This window comes from Erythrolamprus reginae, chromosome 5 (genome assembly GCF_031021105.1).
Source record: "Erythrolamprus reginae isolate rEryReg1 chromosome 5, rEryReg1.hap1, whole genome shotgun sequence".
NCBI lineage: Eukaryota > Metazoa > Chordata > Lepidosauria > Squamata > Dipsadidae > Erythrolamprus > Erythrolamprus reginae.
This window is the reverse complement of record NC_091954.1, coordinates 113,163,969-113,176,286: the sequence shown is the minus strand read 5'-3', so window position 1 is coordinate 113,176,286 and position 12,318 is coordinate 113,163,969.

Below are 12,318 nucleotides of genomic sequence, written 5' to 3'. Positions count from 1 at the left end.
GCTGAACAAACAAGAACTTACAGACAACCCTCACTCCGTAAAAGACCTTGGAATACTCATGTCAGATGACCTAAGTGCCAAAGCCCACTGCAACAACATAGCCAAAAAGGCTTCAAGAGTTGTTAACCTAATCCTACGTAGTTTCTGCACTTATAATCAGGGCTGCCGATAGGCCGGTACTACTGGGACTGGCGTCAGGGCCCCGGCCAAATTGAAAAATGGGGTGGGGCCCGGCGCCCGCCAAAAACTCTCCAACCCTGATTGCGATGGGGAAAAGCGCGCCAAGGCGAGTGAAAGGACCAGAGACACCTCGACGAACTCTGCCTCTGCGGAGCTTCTCCAACCGCGGCCCGAACCTTCCTTCCCACCCCCGTGAGGAAAGAAGGCAGGGAGCCCCGATGGTAGCCGCGGAAGGAGGAGTCGCCGCTGGGGTGACTCGGCCCTCCGGAAGCCAAGCCGCGCTGCTGGGGAAGCTCAATTTGGGAAGCCGGGAGAAGGCTGAGCCCGGCCAGCTTCTCTGCCGGCCTTGTGTCCCCCCAAGGATTGCGAGGGCAAGAGAGCCATGCCTTTCGGGGGGGCGTGAACACCGCCCGCCACCCGGAGCCAATGGCTTCTTTTTGGCGTGTGCCGGCTTACTCGCTCGCCTTCCTGCTGCTGGCGCTGGGAGCAGGTAAGCGCGGGCGGGTAGGAAGGGCGAGGCGCGAGGGGAAGGCAAGTGGAGATCCCGGTCCCTCTTTTCATGCATCCGCTCAGTGAGCCTTTCTTTGGAGTTGCCTTTCTTTCTTTCTTTCTTTCTTTCTTTCTTTCTTTCTTTCCTTCTTTCCTTCTTTCTTTCCTTCCTTCTTTCTTTCTCTCTTTTTCTCTTGCTCTTTTATTCTTTTTTTCTTTCTCTTGCTTTATTTCTTTCTCTTTCTTTCTCTCCTTCCTTCCCTCCTTCCATTTCTTTCATTCCCCCTCTTTTTATTTCTCTTTCATTCTCTTTCTTTCTTTCTCTTTCTTGCTTTCTTTCTTGCTCTTTTTCTTTCTCTCTTTTACCTTCCCTTCCTCGTATTTCTTCTTTTCTTTCTCCTCCCTACCTTCTTCCCTCCCTCCCTTCCTTCAGTCCTTCCTCTCTTACTCTCCCCTTTCATAAGTTTCCTTGCTTCCTTCCTCTGTTCCTGTCCCTTCCCCCTTTCTTTCTTTTTTTTCTTCCTTCCCTCCCTCCATTTCTTGCTTTCCTTCTCCGTCCTCCCTTCTTTCCTCCCTCACTCCCTTCTTTCACTCCTTCCTCTCTTACTCTCCCTTTCACACCTTTCCTTGCTTCCTTTGCACCCTTCCTCTGTTCCTGTTCCTGTCCCTTCCTCTTTCCTTCCTTCCTTCCCACCCTCCGTCTATTCATTCACCCATTCCTCTCTTGATCGACCCTTTTACAATTCCTTCCTTCCTTCCTTCCTTCCTTCCGATCTGGTCCCAGGCTGGCAGAGTGGTTTGCTTTTGCACCCCGTCTCGAGCTCCATTGGTGCCAACCTGGCCCTCCCCACTTCAGAGAGAGGGGGGAGAAAGAGAGAGAGAAAGAAAAGGATAGAAAGAAAGGGAGAGGGAGGGGGAGAGAAAGAGAGAGAGAGAAAGAGAGAGATAAAGAGAGAAAGAGAGAGAAAAAGAGAGAAAGGGAGATAAAAAGAGAAAAAAGAGAGAGAAAGAGAGGTAAAAAGAGGAAGATCAAGAGAGAGGGGGAGGGAGAGAAAGAGAGAGAAAGAAAAAGAAAGAGAGAAGGGGAGAGTGGGAGAGAAAGAGATAGTGAAAGTGAAAGAGAGAGGGAGGGAGAGAAAGAGATAGAAAGAGAGAAAGAGAGAGGTTGGGAGAGAGAAAAAAGAGAGAAAGAGATATAAAGAGAAAGAGAGAGAGAAAGGGAAACAAAAAGAGAAAGAGAGGTAGAGAAAGAGAGAAAAAGAGAAAGGGAGAGAAAAAGAAAGAAAAGGAGAGAGAGAGAAAGAGAGAGAAAAAGAGAAAGAGAAAGAGAGAGAGAAAGAGATAGATAGATAGAAAAGCAGGTGGAGGGGGCACACCTATTTTGCCAGCCCTCGGATGGGCCATAGAGATCCGGTGTATGTGGAGGGAGGGGTCCCCAGCTTCTGTTCTGCAGAGGGGAAGCCAAAGCCCCCGCATGGGTTATGCAGAGTGCCAGTGTTTGGGGCAAGGTGGGGGGTGGGGGTCTTCCTGAACCCCCATTTCTTTGGCGGAGCTAAGAGGCCTGCCCAGCAGGGCTGATGTGTTGCTGAAGGTCTTGTAGAGGGAGACCAGTGGAGCCCCCCCGCCGCTCCCATCCCCAGGGAAGGGGGTTCTGACATCACTGCCACTGGCTTTGGAAAGAAGCCCCCAGCCTCTTCAGGGCGTGGAGGGAGGGGTCCGTAGCACAGGTCTGGACAATGGCTGAAGACAGTTGACTGCTGCTTTCAGAATTCCTCAGCCAGGAATATGTTTGAAAATTTAAAAGGGAAGGAAGGAAGGAGGGAAGAAGGGAGGGAGGGAGGAAAAGAAAAAGAAGAGAAAAAAGGAAAGAAAGAAAGAGAAAAAAGAAAGAAAGAGAAAGAAAGAAAAGAAGGAAGGAAGGAAAAGAAAAACAAAAAGAGAAAAAAGAAAGAAAAAGGGAAGGAAGGAAGGAAGGAAGGAAGGAAGAAGGGAGGGGGCCCCCAAAATTCCTGATGGCGGCCCTGCTTATAATCTCACGCTACTAACCAGAGCATACAAAACTTTTGCCAGACCAATCCTTGAAAACAGCTCATCTATCTGGAACCCACACCGCATTTTGGACATAAACACCCTAGAAAATGACCAGAGATACTTTACTGGAAGAGCCCTCCACTCCTCCAGGCACAACAGAATTCCCTACGCAACTAGACTTACAATCCTAGATTTAGAAAGCTTAGAACTACGTCACCTTAAACGCAACCTAAGCATAGCCCATAAAATCATCTGCTACAACGTCCTTCCTGTCAATGACTACTTCAGCATCAACCACCACAACACACGAGCACACAACAGATAAAAACTTAAAGTAAACCACTCCAAACTCGACTGCAGGAAATACGACTTTAGTAACCAAGTAGTTAATGCATGGAACTCACTACCTGACTCTGTAGTATCATCCCCTAAACCCCAAAACGTTACCCTTAGACTATCCACTGTTGACCTCTCCTGATTCCTAATAGGTCAGTAAGGGGCATGCATAAGTGCACCAGCATGCCTTCCGTCCCCTAATATTTCTATCTTAGTAGTATCATGTATATAAACACTGTTATATCATTGTATACTACCAATACATACTTGACTAAATCAATCAATCAATCAATAAATAAATAAAAATATTATTTTACTGGTTACTGGAAGAGTAGTAGATCCTTGGAATAAACTTCCAGCAGACGTGATAGATAAATCCACAGTAACTGAATTTAAGCATGCCTGGGATAAACATATATCCATCCTAAGATAAAATACAGGAAATAGCATAAGGGCAGACTAGATGGACCATGAGCTCTTTTTTTGCTGTCAATCTATGTTTCTAATAAAATAAAATAATAAAATAAAATAATAAAAAATAAAATAAAAATAAAACAAAACAAAATAATTAAAAAATGAAATAAAATAAAATAAAAACATAAAGTAATAAAATAATATCTGGGCCATACTATTCTCCTTACAAAGCAGATATAAGTACAGGTATCTCTTAGGAAAAAACGGTTTTATCCTGTCTTCTCCAACCAGCTCCAGGAGTCATTATCTAAAAGAGAAATTACTCTTCAGAACTCAAACCCAGAACATTTTTAAAACTACTATACGATTGTAGCATGAAGCTATAAAGTTCTACTTATTGTCCACCATAGGAACATAGAATAAAACATCTTCAACAGAAGAATGTCTAGCTTCATTTGAACAAAAAGAAGGAAAACCCACCTCCTCTCTGAATAATTGGTTCCATGATCAAACTACAAACTGCCTTCTAAAAATCCAACCGCATTATTTCACATTGTTCTCAGGGAAGCAGCTATAAGCAAGTCTTACCTGAATATTGTGGTGTGATGAATTATACCATAATTTTGTTATATGAAAACAACAACTGGAGGAATTATTAGAATTAAATACCTTGTTTGTTTGTTTGTTTGTTTATTTATTTATTTATTAGATTTGTATGCCGCCCCTCTCCGTAGACTTGGGGCGGCTCACAATACAATAAAACAGTTCATGGCAAATCTAATAATTTACAGTTTAAAATATTTTTAAAAACCCATTATTAAAAAGACATACATACAAGCATACCATACATAAATTATATAGGCCCGGGGGAAATATCTCAGTTTCCCCATGCCTGACGACAAAGGTGGTTTTGAGAAGTTTACGAAAGGCAAGGAGGGTAGGGGCAGTTCTAATCTCTGGGGGGAGTTGGTTCCAGAGGGTCGGGGCCACCACAGAGAAGGCTCTTCCCCTGGGTCCCGCCAAGCGACATTGTTTAGTTGACGGGACCCGGAGAAGGCCCACTCTGTGGGACCTAATCGGTCGCTGGGATTCGTGCAGCAGAAGACGGTCTCGGAGATTACTTACGGAAGTAATCTTCACGGAGTCAAACCCAGCTGCCAAGAATGTCCCAATCAGAGGCAGAGCCAAAGGCTCAGGAGGCAAATTTCTTCGAATCCAAAATTGTTTCAGGAAGAAAATTATTTAGTTAGTTAGTTAGTTAGTTAGTTAGTTAGTTAGTTAGTTAGTTAGTTAGTTAGTTAGTTAGTCCAATACACAATGAGAATTTTAGCGGGTATATATCTATATACACATAGTAAAATACATGATGAAGGTTATAGAGGAGATACTCATAGTAAAGAAGAGAAGATACAGGAATAGAACATATCAATGAAAGAATAGAAGAGATATAGGAATAGAAGAAAGGTATAGGAGATATAGTAGAGCAATAGGACAGGGGACGGAAGGCACTCGAGTGCACTTGTACTCGCCCCTTACTGACCTCTTAGGAATCTGGATAGGTCAACCGTAGATAATCTAAGGGTAAAGTGTTGGGGGTTTGGGGATGACACTATGGAGTCCGGTAATGAGTTCCACGCTTTGACAACTCGGTTACTGATGTCATATTTTTTTACAGTTAAGTTTGGAGCGGTTAATATTAAGTTTAAATCTGTTGTGTGCTCTTGTGTTGTTGTGGTTGAAGCTGAAGTAGTCGCCGACAGTCAGGACGTTGCAGCATATGATCTTGTGGGCAATACTTAGATCATGTTTAAGGCGTCTTAGTTCTAAACTTTCTAGGCCCAGGATTGAAAGTCTAGTCTTTCAATCTAATTAAATTTAATTAGACTTTAATTTCAATTAAAGTCTAATCAACAGCACAAGCAGCAAAAAAAAAACAAAATTGTCCCTATCACCCTCATCGTTCTGCAACTTCTTTTTCTTTGATGCTCTCTAGTCCATTTGGAGATGGTTCTATCGGTTCATCTGAGGCTTTTCGTATTTCCTCACGTTTTATCGATGGGAATGAATAACAAGGCGCGTTCTGATTATTAGTTTGAATATCACTGGCATTTATCAAAAAGTTATATTAATCCATATGAAGGAAGTTCTCTCTGACCATGAGTGTGCCATCATTATTCGAAAATCATGAGGAAAACATGAGGAAATCGTGGTATCCCATTTGTCCATGAAATCTAACCTAATATTCAGAAAAAAATAATTTAGGCCACGGAGATATTATCTAGTCCAGGATTATGTCTCATACTTTCTTTCTTTCTTTCTTTCTTTCTTTCTTTCTTTCTTTCTTTCTTTACTTACTTACTTACTTACTTACTTACTTACTTACTTACTTACTTACTTACTTACTTACTTACTTACTTATTTATTTATTAGATTTGTATGCCGCCCCTCTCCGTGGACTCGGGGCGGCTCACAACAATAACAAGAACAATGTAAAAACAAATCTAATAATTTAAAAAACACTAAAAAACCCATTATTAAAAGCAAGCACACACACAAACATTCCATGTATAACCTGTATAGGCCCGGAGGAGATGTGCCAGTTCCCCCATGCCTGGCGGCAGAGATGGGTCTTAAGAACTTTACGAAAGGCAAGGAGGGTGGGGGCAGTTCTAATCTCCGGGGGGAGCTGGTTCCAGAGGGTCGGGACCGCCACAGAGAAGGCTCTTCTCCTGGGTCCCGCCAAATGACATTGTTTAGTCGATGGGACCCGGAGAAGGCCAACTCTGTGGGACCTAACCGGTCGCTGGGATTCGTGCGGCAGAAGGCGGTCCCAGAGATATTCTGGTCCGGTGCCATGAAGGGCTTTATAGGTCATAACCAACACTTTGAATTGTGCCCGGAAACTGATCTGCAACCAATGCAGACTGCAGAGTGTTGGAGTAACATGGGCATATTTGGGGAAGCCTATGATTTCTCTCGCAGCTGCATTCTGCACAATCTGAAGTTTCCGAACACTTTTCAAAGGTAGCCCCATGTAGAGATACTTACACTTCCAAGCCCAGCATCAGGACATTAACCATGAAAAACCTCACTCTACTTTGCTTACAAAATAGGCTCCTCACCCCCAGACTCTCCCTCTTCCTCTGGCTCGCGTTCTGACTCCCCCGGCAGCCACACAGGCCGTCCGTGCCCAGAGGGCACCGGCTCATCAGGCTCAAAGTCCGTGACCAAAGTGTGTGGGTGCAAGCCAACCACAACAAAATATAACATAATGTACAGAAAAAAAAATTGGGGGCCACGGAGATATTATCTAGTCCAGGATTATGTCTCATACTTACACTTCCAAGCCCAGCATCAGGACTTTAACCACGAAAAACCTCACTCAACATTGCTTACAAATAAGTCTCTGGTTGTTCTGCAGCCTTTTGCAACTAAAGCAACTGCTAATAAGGGAGGGTGTTGTAATAGATTTTGCAGTAGCTGCTACTGATAGAAAGGTGTCCTGAGTACAAGCAGCAAAGTACAGGTAGAGGGGTGTTTAGAAATACCTGTTTAAAAATGATGCCAACAATATTTTTTTATATTTTATATTTTATATTATTTTATATTTTATATTATTTTATATTTTATATTATTTTATATTTTATATTTTATATTATTTTATATTTTATATTTTATATTTTATATTTTATATTATTTTATATTATTTTATATTTTATATTATTTTATATTATTTTATATTATTTTATATTATTTTATATTATTTTATATTATTTTATATTATTTTATATTATTTTATATTATTTTATATTATTTTATATTATTTTATATTATTTTATATTATTTTATATTTTATATTTATTTTATATTTTTTATATTTTATATTTTTTATATTTTATATTTTTTTATATTTTATATTATTTATTTGTCAAGCAAGTATAGGATAGTAATATATATAAACATAACATAGGAAGTTGTTCTACCCGGCTGTCGACATGAGCCCCTAATTAAATGCAAAGGTAGAAAAAGCAGACACACATGTGAAAAGTCAAGAATAATGTCTTTATCCAAAGAAAAATAGAAGCAAAAATACCCTTTTGGTAATCAAAAGGCTCACCGTCAAAGCAAACAGACTTGAATGCAGTGAAAAAACAAACAAAACAAACTCAAAGCAATTAACAAGTAGCTGTGAAGTCACCACAGCTACTCTCCTTCAAATATTTTCCAACTCACGTTTGACTATGGTTTAAGTTCAGAGTCCTGATATCAAAACACAGAGTCCTTGGAAAATCCGGAGAGTAAAGCCACATCCACTCTCACGAACAGCTAATCTTCCAGACTGAGAGGCCGGCACGATGCCCATTTAACAGCATCCCTAATTAGTTGAACCACACCCAACCACAGGTGAAATCTCTTATCTCTTGTAATATCTATGTAGCTGCACTTTCCTATTCATGGCCCTTCGCCTACATAGGTCAATAAATACTTTTTCATCAGAGTCCAGCGAAGATGAGGAGGATGAATTGCTTCCTAATGGGCTGCCTGCCACGACCCCCTCTGTGGGTCCCATTTCACAGTCACTCCCTGCTTCCGACGATGTTTCACTGTCCGAAGCAGTCGGCAGCAAAACAGGTCTCTGACACTGGGAGGAGTCACCCACATCCACCCCCACAGTACTTGGGGCAGAAGCTGGCCCAGAGCCAACCACAACAGGAAGTAATGATAAAAGAAGACAATAGGACAGTAGGGCAGGGATTTATTTATTTTTTCATTTATTTATTTTGTCCAATACACAATGAGGGTTTTAGTGGGTATATATCTATATACACCATAGCAAAATACATGATGAAGGTTATAGAGGAGATACTCATAGTAAAATATATCTAAGAAATAATAGAAAAGAAGATAAAGTAATAGAACATATTAATGAAAGAATAGAAGAGATATAGCTATAGAAGAAAGGTATAGGAGATATAGGAGAGCAATAGGACAGGGGATGGAAGGCACTCTAGTGCACTTGTACTCGCCCCTTACTGACCTCTTAGGAATCTGGATAGGTCAACCGTAGATAATCTAGAGGTAAAGTGTTGGGGGTTTGGGGATGACACTATGGAGTCCGATAATGAGTTCCACGCTTTGACAACTCGGTTACTGAAGTCATATTTTTTACAGTCAAGTTTGGAGTGGTTAATATTAAGTTTAAATCTGTTGTGTGCTCTTGTGTTGTTGTGGTTGAAGCTGAAGTAGTCGCCGACAGGCAGGATGTTGCAGCATATGATCTTGTGGGCAATACTTAGATCTTGTTTAAGGCGCCTTAGTTCTAAACTTTCTAGGACCAGGATTGAAAGTCTAGTCTCGTAGGGTATTCTATTTCGAGTGGAGGAGTGAAGGGCTCTTCTGGTGAAGTATCTTTGGACATTTTTAAGGCTGTTAATGTCTGAGATTCAATATGGGTTCCAAACAGATGAGCTGTATTCGAGGGTGGGTCTGGCGAAAGTTTTGTAAGCTCTGGTAAGTAGTGTGAGATTGCCAGAGCAGAAGCTACGTAGGATTAGGTTTACAACTCTTGAAGCCTTCTTGGCTATGTTGTTGCAGTGGGCTTTGGCACTTAAATCTTTTGTTATTAGTATACCAAGGTCTTTAACCGAGTGGGGATTATCTGTGATAATTTGATTATTCAGTTTGTATTTGGAGTTCAGATTCTTCTTCCCAATGTGTAGGACAGAGCATTTGCTAGTTGATGCTAAGGCACAATGGTGCACGCCCCTTACAGACCTCTAAGAGAAGGGGAAAGGTCAACTGTACACAATCTAAGGTTGAAGATTTGGGGATTTGGGGAAGAAACCACGGAGTCAGATAGAGAAATCCAGGCGTTGGTCACTCTATTGCTGAAGTCATATTTTCTGCAGTTTAGTTTGGAACGGTTTAAATTTAGTTTGAATCTGTTATGTGCTCGTGTATTGTTGCGGTTAAAGGTGAAGTAGTCTTTAACAGGAAGGACGTATTGGTATATGATTTTGTGAACTATAGTTAGATCAGTTTGGAGGCGACATAGTTGTAAATTGTCTAATTTCAGTATTTCAAGTCCGGTGGAGTAAGGTATTTTGTTGCGGGGGAAGGAGTGAAGGACTCTTCTTGTGAAATATTTCTGGACACACTCAATTGTATTAATGTCTGATATGCAGTGCGGGTGAGCTGTATTCTAGAATTGGTCTGACAAATGTTTTGAAATATCTGGTTAGCAGTTCGAAGTTACTAGAGAAAAAGCTGTGTAAGATTAGATTGACAACTCTTAATGTCTTTTTGGCAATGCTGTTACAGTGGGCTTTAGGACTTAGATCATTGGATATGAGTACTCCAAGGTCTTTGACAGAGTGAGGGCCATCAACAAGTTCTTTTCCTCCAAGTGTATATTTAGTATTCTGATTCTTTTTACCAGTGTATAGGACAGAGCATTTGCTGGTTGAGATTTGAAGTTGCCAGTTGTTAGACCATTCTGCTACATGGTCAAGGACCTTTTATTTATTTTTATTTGTTTGTTTGTTTTGTCAAGTATATATTGGTGGTATACAAAGATATAATAATATTTATATACATGATACTAGTAAAAAGAAACATTGGGACAGGGGACAGAAGGCACACTAGTGCGCTTATGCACGCCCCTTACTGACCTCTTAGGAATTGGGAGAGGTCAACAGTGGAGAGTGTAAGGGTAAAGTTTCAGGGGTTAGGTGATGATACTACAAAGTCTGGTAGGGAGTTCCATGCATCAACTACTCGGTTACTAAAGTCGTATTTCCTGCAGTCAAAGTTTGAGCAGTTTACTTTAAGTTTGTGTTGTGTGCTCGTGTGTTGCTGTGGTTGAAGGGTAGCAGCGTTGTCGGTGGTATAAAATAGTTTAACATCATCGGCAAAGAGAACACAGTTGCTTACAACTTGATGTATACTTCATTTATAAACTGCCTCATTCGCCAAAGTGGCTCTAGATCAGCGGTTATCAACCTTTTTAAGGCTGTGACCCCTTAATACAGTTCCTCGTGTTGTGGTGACCCCCAACCATAAGTCTAGCGCCAATTCTCCCAACAGAGCTTTGAGCTGATTGGCAGGAAGGTCAGAGGGACACCCCCACTGTAAATGCCTGATTGGTCAGAGTGTAAAAATATGTTCCAAGATGCCAGAATAGAAGCTTTAGTTCCTAATGCCAAGGGAAATTTGTCTTTTCCCAAGGTCTCAGGCGACCCCCGTGAAATGGTCAATCGATCCCCAAAAGGGGTTTCAACCCCCAGATTGAGAACCACTGCTCTAGATGGTATACAATACATTTTATTTTATTTTATTTATTTTTATTTATTCATTTGTCCAATACACAAATACATAGGAAGAAAAATAGACATGTGATAATATAAAAGAGGATGAAAGTGGACTTAGAGCAGAGGATATATGAAAGGAAGAGACGGAGTGGCTGTGGGTTTTGCCTCCCAAGGAAAATTCCACCTGTCCGTCCATCACCCTGGGGGGGAATTATTGACCCCCTCGGAGAGGGTCCGCAATTTGGGCATCCTCCTCGATCTACAGCTCATATTAGAGAACCATCTTTCAGCTGTGGCGAGGGAGGCGTTTGCCCAGGTTCGCCTGGTGCACCAGTTGCGGCCCTATCTGGACCGGGAGTCACTGCTCACAGTCACTCATGCCCTCATCATCCCGAGGTTCGACTACTGTAACGCTCTCTACATGGGGCTACCTTTGAAAAGTGTTCGGAAACTTCAGATCGTGCAGAATGCAGCTGCAACAGCAATCATGGGCTTCCCTAGGTATGCCCATGTTACTCCAACACTCCGCAGTCTGCATTGGTTGCCAATCAATTTCCGGTCACAATTCAAAGTGTTGGTTATGACCGTTAAAGCCCTTCATGGCATTGGACCAGAATATCTCCGAAACCGCCTCCTGCCGCACGAATCCCAGCGACCGATTGGGTCCCACAGAGTGGGCCTTCTCCGGATCCCGTCAACTAAACAATGTCGGTTTGTGGGCCCCAGGGGAAAAGCATTCTCTGTGGCGGCCCCAACTCTCTGGAACCAGCTCCCCCCAGAGATTAGAACTGCCCCTACCCTCCTTGCCTTTCGTAAACTCCTTAAAACCCACCTTTGTCGTCAGGCATGGGGGAACTGAAATATCTCCCCTGGGCCTATACAATTTATGTATGGTATGCTTGTGTGTATGTCTGTTTAATAATGGGGGGGGGGTTGTTTTTTAAAAAAATATTTTAAATTGTAAATTTATTAGATTTTTTATAAACTGTTTTTTATTGTGTTGTGAGCCGCCCCGAGTCTACGGAGAGGGGCGGCATACAAATCTAATAAACACAAACATAAACATAAGATAGGTGAAAGAAAGGAAAGACAATTGGACAGGGGACGAAAGGCACACCAGTGCACTTATGTACGCCCCTTACTGGCCTCTTAAAAATCTGTAGAGGTCAATCGTGGAGAGTCTAAGGGAGAAGTGTTGGGGGTTAGGGGTTGACACAATTGAGTCCGGTAATGAGTTCCACGCTTCGATAACTCGATTGTTGAAATCATATTTTTTACAGTCAAGTTTGGCGCGGTTCGTATTAAGTTTGAATTTGTTGCGTGCTCTTGTGTTGTTGCGGTTGAAGCTGAAGGAGTCATTGACCGGTAGGACATTGCAGCATATGATCTTGTGGGCAATACTCAAATCATGTTTTAGGCGCTGTAGTTCTAGGCTTTCTAGGCCCAGGATTGTTAGTCTATTTTCGTAGGATGTTCTGTTTCGAGTGGAGGAGTGACTTTCTTTCTCCAAGTGCTGTTGCTCTGACCTCATGTCCTTCATTTAAAAAAAAAAACAACC